Below are 20,411 nucleotides of genomic sequence, written 5' to 3' on the forward strand. Positions count from 1 at the left end.
CAGTTCTAACTGTTGCTTCCTGACCTGCATACAAATTTCTCAAGAGGCAGGTCAGGTGGTCTGGTATTCCCATCTCTTTCAGAATTTTCCACAGTTTATTGTGATCCACACAATCAAAGGCTTTGGCATAGTCAATAAAGCAGAAATAGATGTTTTTCTGGAACTCTCTTGCTTTTTCCATGATCCAGCGGATGTTGGCAATAGCAACCCCACATCCAAGGAGCCGTGGCTGCACAGGCGCAGGAGGGCCTAGAGGAGCTATCCCACTTTGTAGGTCAGGAAGGGCGGTGGTGAGGAGATACCCCTCATCCAAGGTAAGGAGCAGTGGCTGCGCTTTGCTGAAGCACCCGTGAAGAGATACCCCACGCCCAAGGTAAGAGAAACCCAACTAAGATGGTAGGTGTTGCAAGAGGGCATCAGAGGGCAGACACACTGAAACCATACTCACAGAAAACTGGTCAATCTAGTCACACTAGGACCACAGCCTTGTCTAACTCAGTGAAACTAAGCCATGCCCATGGGGCAACCCAAGATGGGTGGGTCATGGTGGAGAGATCTGACAGAATGTGGTCCACTGGAGAAGGGAATGGCAAACCACTTCAGTATTCTTGCCTTGAGAACCCCATGAACAGTATGAAAAGGCAAAATGATAGGATACTGAAAGAGGAACTCCCCAGGTCAGTAGGGGCCCAGTATGCTACTGGAGATCAGTGGAGAAATAACTCCAGAAAGAATGAAGGGATGGAGCCAAAGCAAAAAGAATAGCCAGCTGTGGATGTGACTGGTGATAGAAGCAAGGTCCGATGCTGTAAAGAGCAATATTGCATAGGAACCTGGAATGTCAGGTCCATGAATCAAGACTTAATGACTATGCTCACACAAACCAAGGTGTAAAGCAATCTTTACATAACACCCTGAGGCCACACATCTAACCTTAGAGGCTGTATTCAGACTTTGGTTGTTGGCCTCGAAAACCTGTGTTGTTACTAACTGCTCTATTATGAAATGCTGGATAGTAGTTAAAATGATTATTTAATGCAATCTAAAGATGGAGGGCATGAACATTACAGTCAAATGTGGATTTGAGTCCAAGTCTTCCATTTACTGCCTGTTTGACCCTGAGAAAAATCTTGCAGTTCTATTTTCTCTATTTGAAAGTGGAGATGAAATCTGCTCTGCTTTTCTCTCCACTTTGAAGGAATGAAGATCAAATCAGATTTTGATGTGATGTGTTTTTTAAATTGCAAGATAGCACACACAGGTAGTTTTCTCTTCTTTCCAAATATTTCTTATCCACTTGCATATTAAGAACAGGCATGATGTCTTAAAAAGTTAAATATTTGGTTTGGTCTTGTTTGATACTTGCAGTTAGGAGAAGTTTCAAGGAAATAGGAAGTTGGCTGCAAGGTCACAGCATGGAGTTAAAACATGTATAATTCAAGGCAGTCAGTAGTTTCCTGGCCATCCCTGGGTCTCTTTCCTTCTCTTCCATTTGAAGAGCGTGGAGCAGATGATCTCTAAATTCTTTCCCAGATCTAACCAAACAGCTGAGTTTTTGTATGTATGTACATATGTATGTTTACATTTGTCTTTTAAAAATTTTTATTTTTATTGAAGTATAGTAGAATTATAATGTGTTAATTACTGCTGTACAGCAAAGTATTAATAACTCAGTTATGCACACATTCTTTTTCATATTCTTTTCCAGTATTAAAGGATACTGAATATAGTTTCCTGTGCTATACAGTAGGACCTTGTTGTTTATCCATTGCATATGTACTAGTTTGCATCTGCTCATTCCAAACTCCTAATTCAACCATTTCTGCCCCCTTCCCCTTGGCAACCACAGGTCTATTCTCTATGTCCCTGACTCTAACGGTTGGGTTTTTGATTTTCACTTTCAGTTTATATCTCCCAATTGGTTAGGCGTCATTGCAGGATATCGATGATCTTGAGGATGATGATTTTGGCACTTTGCCTCTGTTTCTTTGTGAATAACTTTTCTCAGATTCTAGTAAAGGAATTTCTCTTCTTAGAGGCTGCAAGTGGTTTTCATTCTAAGTACATTCAAAAGTAGGAAAGAACTTACAGAGATGATAAAATAAGGTATGCTTTGCTGGGATTTAAGGAGATTACTGGTCAGTACTCAGTATTTAAGATAGCTGGCTGTTTTAGGGAAATGTGACATGCAACCTAGTTTTAGTAGATATTACAAATCTCAGAGCCCAGGAGAAGAAGCAGGAGCAGAGTTATATGCTTTGCTCTTATGGAGTCAGGGGAAAACCATGAACAGAATAAATTCCTGAACTCCACGGGTAAAGTGTAGAAGTGAAATTTTGCCATGACTGAGGAGACCCAGGAGCCAGACAAGTGCTCCAGGAGACAAGTGAACAGCTCAGATGCCTGTAACACAGTGGGAAAAATAGAAGGGGTATGCTTTTAACAAATAATAATACTGTTGCTGCTACTAAGTCACTTCAGTAGTGTCTGACTCTTTGTGCCCTTATGGACTGTAGCCCACCAGGCTCCTCTGTCCATGGGATTCTCCAGGTAGGAACCCTGAAGTGGTTGCCAGACCCTCCTCCAGGGGATCTTCCCAACCCAGGAATTGAACCCAAGTCTCCTGTGTCTCTTGCACTGCAGGCAGATTCTTTACCTCTGAGCCACTGGGGAAGCCCACAAATAATAATAAATGCTATTTAATGCTTTTCTTTTTTTTTTTTTTGAGGCAAGGAAGATGACTTTATTTGGAATGCACAGTGACTGAGAAGATGGCAGGCTAGTGCCTCAAAATAGCCATCTTCCTGGGGCATGGATGCCAGGTTCTTTTATGGATCAGAGGTGGAGGGAGGTGAGGAAACAAAGAGACCATTTAATTCTTGCAAATATCTCCTAGACTAGCAAGCATCAGGCAGTGGGATGTGTTAGTTTCACTTGCTTACAGACCTTCACAGGTGGGCAGGGTTAGACTATTCTCCCTCTGAGCCCAACGAAGGTACCCTAGCCCAAGGGTCAGGCAGAGGGGGCTGGGTAAGACTCCCTGAGGCAGGTCATTATTTATGCCTATAATAACAAAAGTGGCAAAATAAGAAAGTCACAGAAGCAGATCCATTATGAACTCAAAATTAACCCTTCCCAGTTGCAATACCTTAACTGACTTTCGCTTGTGAAATGAGAATAATTATTTGTGTCCTGTTGTAGAAGTTGTTGGTGGTAGTGTTGCCACAAAAATCTTGGCTTTCTCTGCCCATCCAGAGCTGAATAAGAAAATTTGGAGACAGTCTGAAGGAAGTAGAAAGATAACTTTAGTCCTCAAGTTGGCTGAGAAGAGAGTACAGTAAGCTCATGCCTCAAGAACTGTCTCCCTTCCATAGGGAATCAAGGGGCTCATATAGTTGGGGCTCGCAGTCAGCACTTGGAGATGAGCAAAGGTGTAGCTTTTCAACTTATATACTGCCATTAAAGACAACAGTGCATTGCATTATTCTGACAATATTCCTTTATGTTAGAAATATGAATCTCCATTCTACAAGTGAAGAAATGAAGCAGAAGCCTTAAGGAGGTTAATTTATTTACCCCTGAAGTGGAGAAACAAGAAACTCTAAATTTTAAGCATTTCCCCCTATGTACTGTAGCCTCTTTTGAGTCAAAGTTATTGAAATGCATTCATTCCACGAAGCAGTAAAACTGTCTATTAAAAATTATTTCGTATATTTATTCTTCTTGTTCCAAAAATGAATTCTCTCCACTTAAATTAGATTATGTTACTGTCAGTTCCCACAGCTGCTCTCGGAGAATTCAGAATCCCTTCCTCCTGGCATCGGTATTGCTGTCCTCCAAACTCCCACATCTGTACTCTACACTGGTTCAGGCAGTGTACGAGGAAAGAACTTTGTCTTCCTGCTGGGGGAGGAAGAAAAATCAGATCTTCCAGAATGCTTGTGGATCTTTATAGGTATTTTCCACAATGTATACGGTGTCCAGAGGGTAACAACGGTAAAAATGAAGCTCCTGTAGATTGACTAAAATTTCAAATGTATGAAAACAATATTTGCAAAGACAATAAAAAGGCAAAGACCCCATAGCTATCATAAAGGAAATCATTACCTTGTTGAGGATGTTATGTTTCCTTATGCCCAAGGCAGTTTCTTTTTCATGATTTTCCACCCAACTCTAACGTTTACAAGTTACTCAGATCTGTAGACTATTTTTATTGTGTCCTCTGCTCACTTTACACCCTAGCTTAAATATGGTGAAAATCGGTAGATAGATGTCTTAAAGGAGTGCTTCAAGAGTGTTAGTGTCTTATAGCAATTGTTTTTCTGCTCAAGTGACTGTCATTGGATTGCCGACATCCCCAGGCTGAGGCCCCTCCACCCTCTGGGTCTACCTATGCTTCCACTGGCGAGGAAGAGTGAAATGCCTTTGGCCAAGTCTGACCTGTATTAGAAAGCAGTTTCACAGCTGCAGCCTTCAATTTCTGATCGAAAATCTCATGTGCAAGGATTGTCTATGTTTTAATGTTGTTAAAAAGACAATGTTCTTCATATTCTAAACATTTTGAAGAGTTTAGAGAAATAACACTTTTTAGAAATAAATAGTACAATAAAAGAGCAATGGGTACATTTTACAACTGAAATCTTTTGGCTCAGGTGTCCTTTTTATGCTCAGATACCTTTATTCTGCATTTGGTTTGTGTTCTTAGGATCAGGCAAGTATGAACTCTTCCAGGACTGTCAGTTCTTGCCAGTTTTTGGCCTTTGGTTAATGCATTGGCTCATTTTCTTGCTTTTGCTTTCTCTGTCTCTATGCATTGGACTTGGCCTTCTGGGCCGCTTGCTTGCTAGCTTATTCTAAAAAGAGAAAAAGAGGCAAATAGCATAAAGTCCTGTTTTTAAAAGTGGAAAACTACAAACTGAAATTAGGACCTAATGCTTCATTGCAACATGTGTGTCTTCTTCCCCAAACACATTATCAATGGAAACTGGCCTCATAGTGGTAAGAAAGAAAGAAACAACAAGCACATTTTCTAAATGGTGATTTAGCTATCTATATTTGCAAGATTCCTAGTAATTGTAGGGAAACCTTTCTTCTTACCCACTTCTGGTCTTCTGGAAGTAATATATTTGTGTTTGGAAACCAGTGCTTTCTTGAATATGTTATAGTAATTTTATCTGGGGAAAAAAACTGGTGTTAACTTTGATTTAGTCAGGTATTTGCTTTATTGTTTTTTTTCTATCTATAAAAGAAAAATCACATCTCATCTATAACAGAACAATGTAATTTGAAAAGGAAAATTTGAATTCAATTAGAAAAAGAGTGAGGAATAATAATAGAAATTATTATTTTAAGGTTAGTTTTGTGTGTAACTCATGATTCTGACATTGTGTATTTTTCACAGTTAAGTGTTTTAGATCTTTTGGATTTAGAAACATTCATCTTAATATATCACATGAAAACTTTGCCATTCCATAATTTCCACTTGTTAGCAGGATATATGTTTTTTAGGTTGTTATAGCAACTTTATTATATCTATTAATATACTCCAATTAATTTTAAAATGATAAAAGTTTTTATTAATCTTTGAAATGAGATAATATTAAAGTATTCCTTATAATGGCAAAACTAAACTATGGTAATGATGTCAGAATAGTACCTCCCTCTAGGGGAGAATATGGACTGGGAAGAGACACAAGTGAACTTTCTGAATGCTAGAAATGTTCTATGTATTGATCCATGTGGTGACTATATAATGTGAGCTTATTTAAAATGTACTTGATGTTTGTATACTTTACTGTATATATATATACACATATAAACTTCACTGTATACATGCATACTTTATGTATATATGTATACATACATACATATATTTACATACATAAAGTATACATATATACTTTACTGTATGTATATATATATATATATATACACACACACACATATAAAATCCCTTAGTCAACACAAAGGAGAGGAGGAGAAAGATGTCTCTAGAGATATAACATTTAAAGTGATGTGAAATTGTTGGCCTTAAGTAGGCAAATAATCAGCTTTGTCTATTCTTGCTTAGTTTCTCTCTGTCACTGGAACCCCCAACCCTACTAAAAGGTTTAATAGCAAAATGAAAAGGCATATCAGAGGATAGTCTCAGGTAATATGAGGAAGACCTTATACAGTTTAAGTTCAAATAGGTAATAAAAACTAATTAGATATGTATAATACCCTGAAATTGAAATAGGAAAAGGATAGGAAATGAAATCTCTTAAAAGAGGGAATTCAGTGATCGAAAAACAAATGAAAAAGATGTTAAAACTCGTAAAAATTAAAGCACTTCACATTAGAGCAGGGTGATTTTGTCTAAATTAGGAGAGAAAATTGATTTATTATTATTAAAAAGACAATATTTTATACCTCCCATATTAAAAAAATGTAATCTGGGAAAAAAATAACTGAATCACTTTGCTGTACACCTGAAACTAACACAATACTGTAAGTCAACTCAGCTTCAATAGACATAAAATATTTAGAGAAATATTCTTTTTAGAAACAAAGTATAATAGGTACTTTGGAGTCTAATTTAAAGTAAACTGAGATTAGTTATCATTTCTCAAAATTTGGTATCCAATTGTACTTCTTAGTTTGATATATCTGAGTCTTAAATTCTTATAAGCTATAATTTTATTTTATATTTTATTACAGTTGTGAGCTCCCTTTAATTATTCAGAAACCTAAAAGCTGAGGGATAGAGGGTCTATTTCTCCTGAGTTACTGGGCTCAGATACTGTTGAACAGAATGCGATAACATGCCAGCTACCAAGAAGCCTTGTGAAATCAGAGTTCTCAGGGCTAAGTCCATCTGTGAATTCTGAAAATGAAGCATTGAAATGATGTATATTGGCCTATAACGTATTCCTTCAGAGAAACAAATTCATGGTCAGCATATCCAGGGAAATAGAGGTACCTGGAACACTTCAGGCTCAGAGATGGTAGATGTTGTTAATGGACTTGTATTCACAATAGACATATTGTCTTCTGACTGTCTTTCCTGAAGTGTCTTAACTGTACATGTTCCAGAATATGGGCCCACCCCCCTCAGTCCTTTCCTCTGTTGCCCATGAGGTGAACTAATCTTTTATGAGTCTGCTGAAATACCTGATATTTGTCTTGAAGCTTACAGAACCTTCCTTCTGGAACTGCCCCCATGGGCTCCCACCTGCCCACTCCACACAGTGCCATGGGTATTTGCATACAAGACCTCAGGCATGAACCATGTGTTATTAGTGGATGGTGTGTTATTCAAATGCCAACACTTTTATTTCCATTACCTAGAGGCTGAATAAATTGATGCATATTTATGGAATGGGTGAGAATAATTATAACCACACAGGGATACTGTGTGGCAGAGCAGAAAGCACCTTGAAAGGATGAGACAGACTGCCTGCATATGACCTGGGAAGCCACTTCTCTGAGCACCAATTTCCATGTATTCAAATGAAGATAATATCTCCTACCAATTTAAATTATGGAAATGAAATATAGGAATTATTTGAGAGAACAGAGGTGAAACATTGGAATTACCAGCACACAGTGGACATTTCCATCTTGTTCCTCCTATATATTCTTATAATATAATATATTATATTAATGTATTTAATAATATATATATACATAAACATTATTAAAAGGATTCAGGGTAAAAACAATCTCTATATCTTGGAGAGAAGAAGCACTTTTCCATATACTCTTTTTTTATAGAGATTATTTTTACCCTGAATCCTTTTAATAACATTTAGAAGAATAGTTCAACATTAACTTATTGAAAAAATCAATTGTTATCAACTGCTTTTAGTCCATTTTGGGATGCAAAATGATTTTAGGGAGTCATCACTAATTATTTTGAGAATTCTATTTTGAATATTTGCTCCACATATACCTTTCTTACAGAACATGCTGTCATAATGCTCTTGCCAATAAGCCATTCTTCATTTTAGCATTTTCATTCTGCATTCTGATTTTAACCTTGGAGATTTTTAATGGAGCTATATAAATTTGCCTCAAGATGACATGAAATATTACTAGATTTTTTCTATATATGTCCTTATCACCTAAGCATACATTATTTTTGGTGAAATCTAGGAATATATTACCCAAGTTAAGTCAACTCACTACATATACTGGTGGTATAGGTTTTTTCTGTTCTGTTTCTGGCATTGTAATTATGCTGAGTGGGAACAGTTATTATTCGTGACTGAGAATTTAGTTACTAAAGATGCTGGCTGCTTTGCTGAATCTTTGTATACTTTTTCATGGTGAAATAAGTAAGTAAGCTTATTTAAAAACTTCTCAATCTCATCAGTTCATGATAAGCTATCTTTCAACCAGGTCATAACAGTGCTTTCAGTTGAAATTTTGTTGTCAAGGTCTTATACACAAAAATGTAGTTCTCTTTTTCGCAATGTGAAAACCACAGTTAAACCTAAGCCAACATGGGAAAGGAGAAGACCCACATCAACATCATTGTCATTGGGCATGTAGATTCAGGGAAGTCTACCACGACTGGCCATCTGATCTACAAATGTGGCGGGATCGACAAGAGAACAGTTGAAAAGTTTGAGAAGGGAGATGGGAGATGGGAGAAGGCTGCTGAGATGGGAAAGGGCTCCTTCAAATATGCCTGGGTCTTGGGCAAACTTAAAGCTGAATATGAGCATGGTATCACCATTGATATATCCCTGTGGAAATTTGAGACCAACAAGTACTATGTTACCATCATCGATGCCCCAGGACACAGAGACTTCATCAAAATCATGATTACAGGCACATCCCAGGCTGACTGTGCTGTCCTGATTGTTGCTGCTGGTGTTGGTGAATTTGAAGCCGGTATCTCCAAGAATGAGCAGACCCATGAGCATGCCCTTCTGGCTTACACCCTGGGTGTGAAACAACTAATTGTTGGCATTAACAAAATGGATTCCACTGAGCCACCCTGTAGCCAGAAGAGATAGGAGGAAATTGTTAAGGAAGTCAGCACCTACATTAAGAAAATTGGCTACAACCCCGACACAGTAGCATTTGTGCCAATTTCTGGCTGGAATGGTGACAACATGCTGGAGCCAAGTGCTAATATGCCATGGTTCAAGGGATGGAAAGTCACCCGTAAGGACGGCAATGCCAGTGGAACCACCCTGCTTGAAGCTCTGGATTGCATCCTGCCACCAACTCGCCCAACTGACAAGCCCTTGTGTTTGCCTCTTCAGGATATCTATAAAATTGGTGGTATTGGTACTGTCCCTGTGGGTTGTGTGGAGACTGGTGTTCTCAAACCTGGCATGGTGGTCACCTTTGCTCCAGTCAATGTAACAACTGAAGTGAAGTCTGTAGAAATGCACCATGAAGCATTGAGTGAAGCCCTTCCTGGGGACAATGTGGGCTTCAATGTCAAGAATGTGTCTGTCAATGATGTCTGTCGTGGCAGTGTGGCTGGTGACAGTAAAAATGATCCACCCATGGAAGCTGCTGGCTTCATAGCTCAGGTGATTATTTTGAACCATCCAGGCCAAATCAGTGCTGGATATGCACCTGTGCTCGATTGTCACACAGCTCACATTGCATGCAAGTTTGCTGAGCTGAAGGAGAAGATTGATAGTCGTTCTGGGAAACAGCTGGAAGATGGCCCTAAATTCTTGAAATCTGGTGACGCTGCCATCATTGATATGGTTCCTGGCAAGCCCATGTGTGTCGAGAGCTTCTTTGATTATCTTCCCCTGGGCTGTTTTGCTGTGCGTGACATGAGACAGACAGTCGCTGTGGGTGTCATCAAAGCAGTGGACAAGAAGGCAGCTGGAGCTGGCAAGGTCACCAAGTCTGCCCAGAAAGCTCAGAAGGCTAAATGAATATTATCCCCTATACCTGCCACCCCAGTCTTAATCAGTGGTGGAAGAACGGTCTCAGAACTGTTTGTCTCAATTGGCCATTTAAGTTTAATAGTAAAAGACTCGTTAATGATAACAATGCATCGTAAAACCTTCAGAAGGAAAGGAGAATGTTTTTGTGGACCGTTTGTTTTGTGTGGGGCAGTTTAAGTTATTAGTTTTTAAAATCAGTACTTTTTAATGAAAACTACTTGACCAGAAATCTGTCACAGAATTTGAGACCCATTAAAAAAAGTTTAATGAGAAAAAAAAAAATGTAGTTCTTTCTGATAGCAAGATATATTCTTCTAAATGTTTCTCTTTCATTTCCCCTAATCCTGCTTTTAATTTTAATTTTTAAAATTAATTTTTATGAATATAGTTGCTTTACAATGTTGTGTTTCTACTGTATAGGTAAGTGAATTAGTAAACCCTAAATAGCCATGAAATTAAAAGATGCTTCTTGGAAGAAAAACTATGACCAACCTAGATAGCATATTAAAAAGCAGAGACATTACTTTGTAAACAAAGGTCCGTCTAGTCAAAGCTATGGTTTTTTCAGTAGTTATGTACAGATGTGAGAGTTGAACTATAATGAAAGCTGAGTACCGAATAATTGATGCTTTTGAACTGTGGTGTTGAAGAAGACTCTTGAGAGTCCCTTGGACTGCAAAGAGATCCAACAAGTCCATCCTAAATGAAATCAGTCCTGAGTGTTCACTGGAAGGACTGCTGTTGAAGCTGAAACTCCAATACTTTGGCCATCTGATGCAAAGAACTGGCTCATTGGAAAAGACCCTGATGTTGGGAAAGATTGAAGGCGGTAGGAGAAGGGGACGACAGAGGATGAGATGGTTGGATGGCATCACTGACTCGATGGACATGAGTTTGAGTAAGCTCCAGGAGTTGGTGATGGACAGGGAAGCCTGGCGTGCTGCAGTCCATGGGGTCACAAAGAGTTGGACATGATTGAGTGACTGAATTGAGCTGAACTGAATCAAGTTAAAGAACCTGTCCATCACTCCAATAAGTTCTCTCATGTCCTTTGCAGTCCCTTCTTCCCTACCTCAGGCAACCACTGATCCACCTTCTGTCATTATACATTGATTTTCCATTTCAATACTTTTATATAAATAGTACCATACATATATATTCATTTTTGATCTAGATTCTTTCAGTCAGCATACTTTGCGATTCATCCAGGTTACTATGTGTATCAGAAGTTTCTTCCTTTGTATGACTGAGTGAAACCATTCTATGCATATAGCAAAATATTTGTTTTTAAAATACAATTGTAAGTGTTTTTCAGGAACTTCTTTCAATTCTTTTTTTTTTTTTTTTTCAGAAATTGTATTCACTTTTATGGTAGTAAATATCTCCTTTTGTATGACTTCTGAGTCTCTACTGATAACTTTGGCCTACATCACCAATTTTAGAATTTTGTTTGAAGCTCTGTTCTTGATATCTGTTTTTTGGTTGCTTAATAGTAACCAACCTTATAATTTCCAAAATAGACTTCTATCTCTATTTCTCTTAATGGTACTTTATTCTTACTGTTATCCATGGGAAATACATTCTTTTTGCCTGCTGCATTGAGTTGAGTTTTGTTTTTTAAGCTCTCCATGTTATGTTTTTAGCCTTGCATCCATCTCTTTCTTTTCCATTCTTCCTGCTATCATCTGATTTCAGGTCTTTTTGACTTTTCTCTGTATATTTCTAACCATTCTCTTCCCAGCTGTCATCTTTATTTTACTAAGGCATAGATCTCATGATTTTTTATCCCTACACAAGAACTTCCTGCTCCTTCCTATTATTTTTGCTCCTGGAATAAGTCCTACTAATAATACCAATGACTAAGTAACTTCATGTTAGACACATTGCATTTATAAGGTGTGGCTACAACTCTTCTTGGAGCTGTAGCAACACATTCGGTAAGTCAAAGGACTAAAGCAGACATAGTAGATGGTCCTCACTTTCCCGCTTGGTTTTGACTCTTGTTTTCTCCTCTGTTCTCTTTAGATTGTTGTCTCCCCTGCCTCATGAACCTCAACTAACCAATAAACTGCAAGGCTTGCAAAATTAGAAAAATACTGTTCAGACAGTGATTGGGATAAGATTGCACCATTGATCCTGAGTTTTCAGCAATAAAAAGACAAACACTTCTATGTGAATCATACCATGGCCTCTTTTCTCTTTACTGCATGAAAAAGTCCAACTCTGCTTTGATTGGGCAGTTACCTGGTCCTCAGGTACACCCTCATGCATGTCAGCTGTCAGCTAAATAGTGTCATTAACTGCTATTTGAACCATTTAATTATTTTCTTTTGAAAGAAAAAATTCCTGTGATAACCTGAAAGACAGACCACTTATCTCTAGAGCCCATGATTTTAGGGGAAGTCATTACAAATGGTAGACTGTTGGTGAGCTTTGACTGTTTCTTGGTCCTTTTAGAAACTGCTGAGTGATAAAGCTGGTTCAGGCAAGGATCAGATGGGAGGTAATAGATGTTTGCTGAGGGAGGCTCTCTTTGCCTGTGGCCCATAATCTAAAATCACTGGTAGCTTAGACATTGTGGTCCTTGTGAGATTTTGAACAAGCCAAGCAGCAAGGAAGCAAACCAGGAATGTCTAGCAGTGAAGATCAGGTAAAAAAGCATTGGCAGGCATGTTGTCTCAGACGGCTGTGAGGCAGCTGCCATGAAATTGAGGAAGGTACGCAGAAGCCACCAACAGAAGAGAGTGGTAGCCTTAAATCTCACGACAAGATGAGATCTCTGGTTGTGGTTACTTTTACATGGAACTGATGGGAAGCAAACAGATTAGAAAGCTCATATGTTTGAGGGAAATTGTGTTGCCAAAGCAGCCAGTGATAGGCCTGGATATTCTGTGATGTTTCAACACCTAATACAACTCATGGCTTTCCCGAGCCGCACCAGCAGGCAACCCACTAAGACCTGTGCAGCCCCCAGCAGAGCATATGCTCTAACAACTAATTCAGATGGGGCCACAGATGAAAATGAACAAAACATCTCTAGAGCAGAAGTTGGCTAGCTATGGCTTTCAGGCTAAACTGTATCTGTGACCTATTTTTACATCCTTGCTTTTAAAATCTTTTATTTTAATAAACAAGTAAACTGTATTTAATGGGATATTACTTTTTCACATGTACTGCTATATTCTTTTTAGTATTATTTAAAAATTTTATTTATTTTTTCCAGGTTTATTGAGGTATAATTAATAAAATTGTAACATATTAAAAATGTAGAGCATGTACATATACATTGTTAAATTAATACCACCATTAAGTTAATTAAAACATCTATTACCTCACACAGTCATTTTTTTCTTTTTGGTGAGAATGCTTAAGATCTGTGCTCTTAACAGGCTTCAAGTATACAATACAGAATTTTTTATTGAAGCATACTTGATTTATAATTATATGTTAGTTTCAGGTATACAACAAAGTGTTTTGGGTGTATATTATGTATATATATATATATATATATATATATATATATATAAAATCTTTTTCAGATTCTTTTCCATTATAGGTTATTAGAAGATTTTGAATATATAGTTCCCTGTGGTATACAGTAAATTCTTGTTGTTCATCTGTTTTATATATAGTAGTGTGTATCTGTTAATCCCATACTCCTTATAGTCACCATGCTGTATATAGATCCTCAGAACTTATTCATCTTATAACTGAAAGTTTGTACATTTGACCAACATCTCCTTATTTCCCAGTCTCTGTCAACCACCATTTTACTGTTTCTGTGACTTTTACTTTTTTAAGATTCCACATATAAGTGATACAATACAGTATTTGTCTTTCTATGTCTGGTTTATTTCACTTATCATAATGTGCTCCAGATTTATCCATGTTGTCAAAAATGATAAGATTTAACTTCTTTTTAAAGACTGAATTGTATGTGTGTAAACACACACATGGGGTTCCCTGATAACTCAGTGGTAAAGAATCTGCCTGCCAGTGCAGGAGCTGCAGGAGACCCAGGGTTTGATCCCTGGGTTGGGAAGATCCTCTATAGAAGGAAATGGCAACCCACTGCACCATGCCAGTATTCTTGCCTGGAGAATCCCATGGAGGGCTAAAGTCCATCAGTTCAGTTCAGTTCAGTTCAGTCGCTCAGTCATGTCTGACTCTTTGCAATCGCATGGACTGCAGCACGCCAGGCCTCCCTGTCCATCACCAACTCCCAGAGTTTACTCAAACTCATGTCCATTGAGTCGGTGATGCCATCCAACCATCTCATCCTCTGTTGTCCCCTTCTCCTACTTCCTTCCATCTTTTCCAGCATCAAGGTCTTTTCAAATGAGTCAGCTCTTTGCATCAGGTGGCTAAAGGATTGGAGCTTCAGCTTTAGCATCAGTCCTTCCAGTGAATATTCAGGGTTGATTTCATTTAGGATTGAATGGTTTGATCTCCTTGCTGTCCAAGGGACTCTCAAGTGCCTTCTCCAGCATCACAATTTGAAAGCATCAATTCTTTGTCTCTTAGCCATCTTTATGGTCCAACTCACACATCTGTACATACCTACTGGGAAAACCATACCTGTGACTATATGGACCTTTGTCAGAAAAGTGATGTCTTTGCTTTTTAAAGTGCTGTCTAGATTTGTCATAGCTTTCCTTCCAAGGAGCAAGCATTTTTTAATTTCATGGCTGCAGTCACTGTCCGCCATGATTTTGGAGCACAAGAAAATAAAACCTGTCACTGTACCCATTGTTTCCCCATCTATTTGCCATGAAGTTATGGGACCAGATGCCATGATCTTTTGATCTTTGTATTTTGAATGTTGAGTTTTTCACTCCCCTCTTTCACTTCCATCAAGAGACTCTTTAGTTTCTCTTCAATTTCTGCCATAAAGGTGGTGTCATCTGCATATCAGAGGCTATTGATATTTCTCCTAGAAATCTTGATTCCAGCTTGTGTTTCAATCAGCCCGGCATTTCACATGATGTACTGTGCATATAGGTTAAATAAGCAGGGCAACAATATATAGCCTTGATGTACTCCTTTTCAATTTGGAACCAGTCCATTATTCCATGTCTGATTCTAATTGTTGCTTCTTGACCTGCATACAGGTTTCTCAGGAGGCAGGTAAGGTATTCTGGTATTCCCATCTCTTTAAGAACTTTCCACAGTTTGTTGTGAGCCACACAGTCAGAGGCTTTAACGTAGTCTATGAAGCAGATGTTTTTTTTCTGGAATTGTCTTGCTTTTTCTGTGATCCAATGATGTTGGCAGTTTGATCTCTGGTTCCTCTGCCTTTTCTAAATCCAGCTTGTACATCTGGAAGCTCATGGTTCACATAATATTGAAGCCTAGCTTGAAGGATTTTGAGCATTACCTTGCTAACATGTGACATGCGTGCAACTGTCTGGTAGTTTTAACATATTTTGGCATTGCTCTTTTTGGGACTTTGAACTTACCACTTAAAAAAAGTTGTTTGTTGCGGACTTCTCTTTTCTTCTTCTCATTGACTGAAACTGGCAAAGACTGGAGTAACCATGGACTTCAAGAACTGAGATGGTGCAGTTGCCCTGTTAACCTTGGACCCTTATTTGGACTCTTAAGAGAGAGAAATAACAATTTTATTTTAAGCCCCTATATTTTGAGGTGTCTATATTAGAGAAGCTCAGCCTACACCTTCACTAATACAATGTTGAAATCTTACTAATCTCAAATGTTTTCTCATCCATGAAGCTTTCATAATTACTTTTACTCAAAGTAGTCTTTTGATCTCCAGTAGCACTTTGCTCTTTTCTCACTGCATTTATTAAACTTTGTTTTATGGTCATTTTTATAGCCTTTCTCAGTAACTAGATTCTAAGCTCTTTGGAAGGTATAAGAGGAGGGAAAGGCAGTATGTAACCCATACAGTAGACTTTTAGGTTCACACACATGCCTTGAAATATAAAAAGTTACTAAATATTTGCTTAATTGAATTGACTTTTTAATCATTTTCTAAGCAATATGTGTTCACTAGCTGAATGGATATGGGAAACAGTGAAAAGATAGACCCAAGTCAGAAATCTTTCAAATAAGATTTTATATATTTATATACAAATATTCAAATTATTTATATTTGAATAATTTTTATTCAAGTTATTGTGTGAATAGTAATGCATCATATATATATATATATATATATATATATATATATATGTATATAGACTTCTTTCCTTTGTGGTATCAGTCATGAATGACATATATTTGTTGGATATTTTGTCTTCTAAAATAAATTGCATTCCCATGAGTATCTTTTAATAGAAAGGTCATGGTATCAAATTGTGGATCCCACAGTAAAAGTTTTCTTCTGCAACAAAGGAATATCTTATTTGGGGGTTGCATTAAAACAGGCAGTGTGGTATAGTGGTTATAAACATGGGCTTTGCTATCAAATAGTTCTCAGTTTGGATTTTTACTTTGTCAGTATATGACTTTAGGCAAGAAACTTAACCTTTCTAAACCTATTTCCTCATCTGTAAAATTAGCAAAACAGCAGCTACTTTATAAGCTTTATAATAAACAAATGTATGTAAAACAATTTTTAATGATTTTAAAGTAAGTCACAGATATTATTTCATCCGTGAATATTTCAGTATGTATTTCTCAAAGATAAGTACTCTCACCTAAATAAAATGTTAATACTCTTATCACAGTCCCCCAAATCGATAAAAAAAATTTCTTGAAATCATCAAATGTCTTCTCAGAGTTAAAATTTCATACTATCTCATGCATTTGTCGTTTTTAGAGTTTGTTTTAAAGAAAAGTTACCAATTACATATAAAGAAAAACTACCAAATAGATAATTTACAAAAACTTTAGCTTTTTAAATATTTGTTTTCCAAAGTGAATACATTATTTATTTGTATTTATGAAATGAAATAGTCTGTATCTCATTCTCTTAGTAACTTGGGTATGACAGTTCATCAAGATATGTAGTAAGTTTCCTGTCATACAGGAATTCAGTGCTGATCCCTCCACATAGTTTTTCTGTTAAATAATTTAGCTGTTGCCTGCTGCGTATGTGGCTTCATCATTTCTCGTCATCTCTGAAGATGACATTTTAAGATGTTGTTAGTTCCTCATGGCATACTTCTAGCAGTGGTAAGATTAAGGTTTGAAATGATTATCAAGAGAATGAATTACATTTTGCATTTTCTTCCTTTACCCTCTGGAAGCATGTTCTGGACACCTACATCACCCACACATAGTTCAGAGGTAAGCTCTGGGGTAGGGGATATATAAGTAGAAGTTACAGTGTCTTCCTACTCAGAGTTGTCCCTTAGTTGGGGAGGATACATACATATAGGAAATGACATAAAACCAATAAAAGCATCATGCTCAAAATTGTACATGTCAAGAACAGAATCTACGAGTTCTGATAGTTCTTTAGGTTTCTCACAGAAACCTAAAGTGATCAGAATCGATGGGTTTAATTGAATAAGGTTTTTGGAATAGGTAATCTTCAATTCAGTTTGGAGGGGGTTGATAAACATGAATTTCAGCTGAATGAAAAGGAAATTCTAGGTGAGAGGAAAGAAACAGAAGCAGAAACAAGAAATCGTTAGTGGGTATTGAGTTTAAAATGAATGGGACTTCAATTAATGAGATTTTAGTGCATTGGTTTGGTGCTAACATAGAATATATATTAAGGAAAACATAAGCCATGAAGGGATATGACATGCAAATTAAAAAAACCATCATTTCACTATTATAGGACTTTTCAAATATCTGTAACTGCAGGAATTACTACTGTGTAGGTATGGATGTTCTGGAAGCAAAGATGAGGCAGGCATAATAGACCCTAAAATGAAACAAGCATAGCATATGGGGTAACATATGGGTGCAGCATGGAGGAAGCTGACTTGGGCGTCAGTTTAAAAAACAAATTCCAATCTATGTGTGCCAGTTGGTAGCTGGTAGAATTTTCTTTACTTATCTTGGAAGTACACAGCAGTAATGGAAGCATAGACATGTTGGGTTCTGGGTGTGACTGCAATTCAAATGGAGGCCAAGAAGAAAGAAACTGCTCTGTGTATAAGGAGTTAATGATTATGATTCTAATTTATGTTTTGTATTATTTATATTTTTCCTTCTTTCATTCAGCAAATATGCACTGAGTAGTTATGGGGCTTCACTAATTAACTGTATTTTTGTGAGATTTCAGTTCTGAAAGAAACAACGTGGAAGAAAAAGTTTGTACGCATTCATTTTTCTGGCAAAGGGGGAAGCAAAGGCATTAGGGTTTTGCAGAGACTAATGGCTGGAATGGAGGAGGAAATGGTAACCCACTCCAGTATTCTTGCCTGGAGAATCCCACAGACCGAGGAGCCTGGTAGGCTACAGTACGTGGGGTTGCTAAGAGTTGGACATGACTGAGTGACTTCACTTTCACTTTTCACTTTCATGCATTGGAGAAGGAAATGGCAACCTACTCCAGTATTCTTGCCTGGAGAATCTCAGGGACAGCAGAGTCTGGTGGGGTGACTTCTATGGGGTCGCACAGAGTCGGACATGACTGAAGTGACTTAGCAGCAGCAGCAGCAGCAGTGGCTGGAAGACTGTCTCTGGTTGGCAGTGGCATTGATCCTGGAGGTAGTTCTTGTAATAGAATTGATGCGATTACATTCTTGACTGGAATCCAAACTGTAGTGCAGGGCCTCAGTAGAGGCCATGACCAGAGCAACGCTAGCCTGAGGCTGTTAAAGTTTGATTTGGGGTCTGTTTCTGGAAGCTCTGGCCTGAAATCTGATTCTCCATCCCTTCTAACAATTCTGCCAGCCACTCGCTAACCTATTTAATAAACTCCTTTTCTATCTTCTTCACCAGTTAACTTCCAAATTAGGAATTCTACACCTAGGAATTCTGATGTAAAGGAAAGAGGCAAGAGTTTCAGGAAGGAGGTGCAGTCCTTTAAATGATGGTTAAAAGTGTTACTGCTCTTATGGAAGAAGAGGCCAGACAGCCAAGTCTTGAAGAGCAAATGAAGAAGTTTCAAGTAAGGCAGAAGTTTCTGGAGGAAAGACGTTAAAGAAAGGTTGAACAGTTAAGGAGGCAGGGCTATTAGATCCAACAAGGACTGTGGGGGAGGTCCAAGGGGAAATTCTTGCAAGGAGTAACATCAGAGAGAATGGAAATTTTTTCTTTCTTTTCTTTTCTCTTCCCCTCCCTCTCTTTCCATCCCTCCCTCTCTTCCTTCCACCCTTTCTTTCTTCTTTTTTTTTTTTTCAGAAGAAGCCTGGGTGAGAGAAGAAATTGGTTGAAGATAAAGAGAAATCTCAGTCAAGAAAAAGAAAAGTGGAGGAAATGCAGTAAAAAGGCAGAATGGTTTTGGAGAGTGGTTTTGAGGGCTTGTTGGGAGAGAAAGTTTAGAAACTTGTATTTATGGGGAAGATAATAGGAAGTTAAATGAAAATGAGTGGAAAAATTGCTGAATGGCAACATGCTATAATTGAAGTTTTGGAGTCTGACTGTAAAGCCTTAGAATTATCTAACACCCCTAAGAAGTTTTTTGGGGAGTGGGACCTGGACAGGAGTCTGATGTCCTGGTGGGGCTCACCTGTGGTGTGAGATTAATAATGATCATTCAAGGGAAGGATAAGGGAGTAGAAGCAGTGTTGAATGTTTTCTGTTTCCCTGAAGTTATTTATTTTTCTCCCCCACCTTCTCTTCTTGAATATATTAACCTATGATGTCTTAGTATTCCCTCCACTCATTTATCCAGTTTCCATCCTTTCCCTGTTCCTTACAGCCTCCTCCTTTTCACCTTGTATTATTTCTCACTGTCACATCATGATATTTTCCTTACGCTCTTGCTGTTTTTCCTTCTCTTACTATTTCAATACCTGATTCCTGTGCCATCTCCCTAAAGTTTATTTTATTTTTCTTTCCCACTTTCTCTGAGTTTTATTTATCTTTTGCTGTTATCTGTTTGTATACTTCATATCTTATTTCTCAAGCTTCCTGATCCTTCTGGTCTTTATCCTCTGACCTTTAATTTTCTTTTTCTTAAAAAAATCAATTCCTTCTTTCCTTTTCTATCCTCCTCATTTTAGCCTCTGTCTTGGCCTTTCTCCCCACTTTCCCAAGGGACTTGGGAGTCTTCATTTTCCAATGCTGTTGACTATTTCCCACTCATTCTCCTCTAAGCTGATTTTTAGTCTCCAAACTGATTTTATTTCTAGCTCAGCTCAGCCTGGTACAATAGTACGCCTAGCCCAGGTAGATCACAAGTGAATTAGGACCTCTCCCTGATAATAGGGCTGTTCAAGATCAGACATGGGGGAAGAAACAACATAATAAAAGACAACACATCATAACTCAACATGCAACACCGCTATGCTGTTAAGTTCTTCCATGCTTTGGCCATGTTCCGTATTTCCAATGGTCCTCCAGAAATCAAACTTTCTTTAGTCAAATGAATCCTGTGAATCCCAAATCCCAAGTTCTTGCTGTTTCTTATATTGTTTC

General features: G+C 37.9%; 1 pseudogene; it reads left to right on the top strand.

The window, feature by feature from the left end:
* The first annotated feature begins 8,486 nt into the window (after positions 1-8,486).
* On the top strand, positions 8,487-10,093 carry LOC129619888 (elongation factor 1-alpha 1-like; annotated as a pseudogene).
* Positions 10,094-20,411: the final 10,318 nt, after the last annotated feature.

This window comes from Bubalus kerabau, chromosome 9 (genome assembly GCF_029407905.1).
Source record: "Bubalus kerabau isolate K-KA32 ecotype Philippines breed swamp buffalo chromosome 9, PCC_UOA_SB_1v2, whole genome shotgun sequence".
NCBI lineage: Eukaryota > Metazoa > Chordata > Mammalia > Artiodactyla > Bovidae > Bubalus > Bubalus kerabau.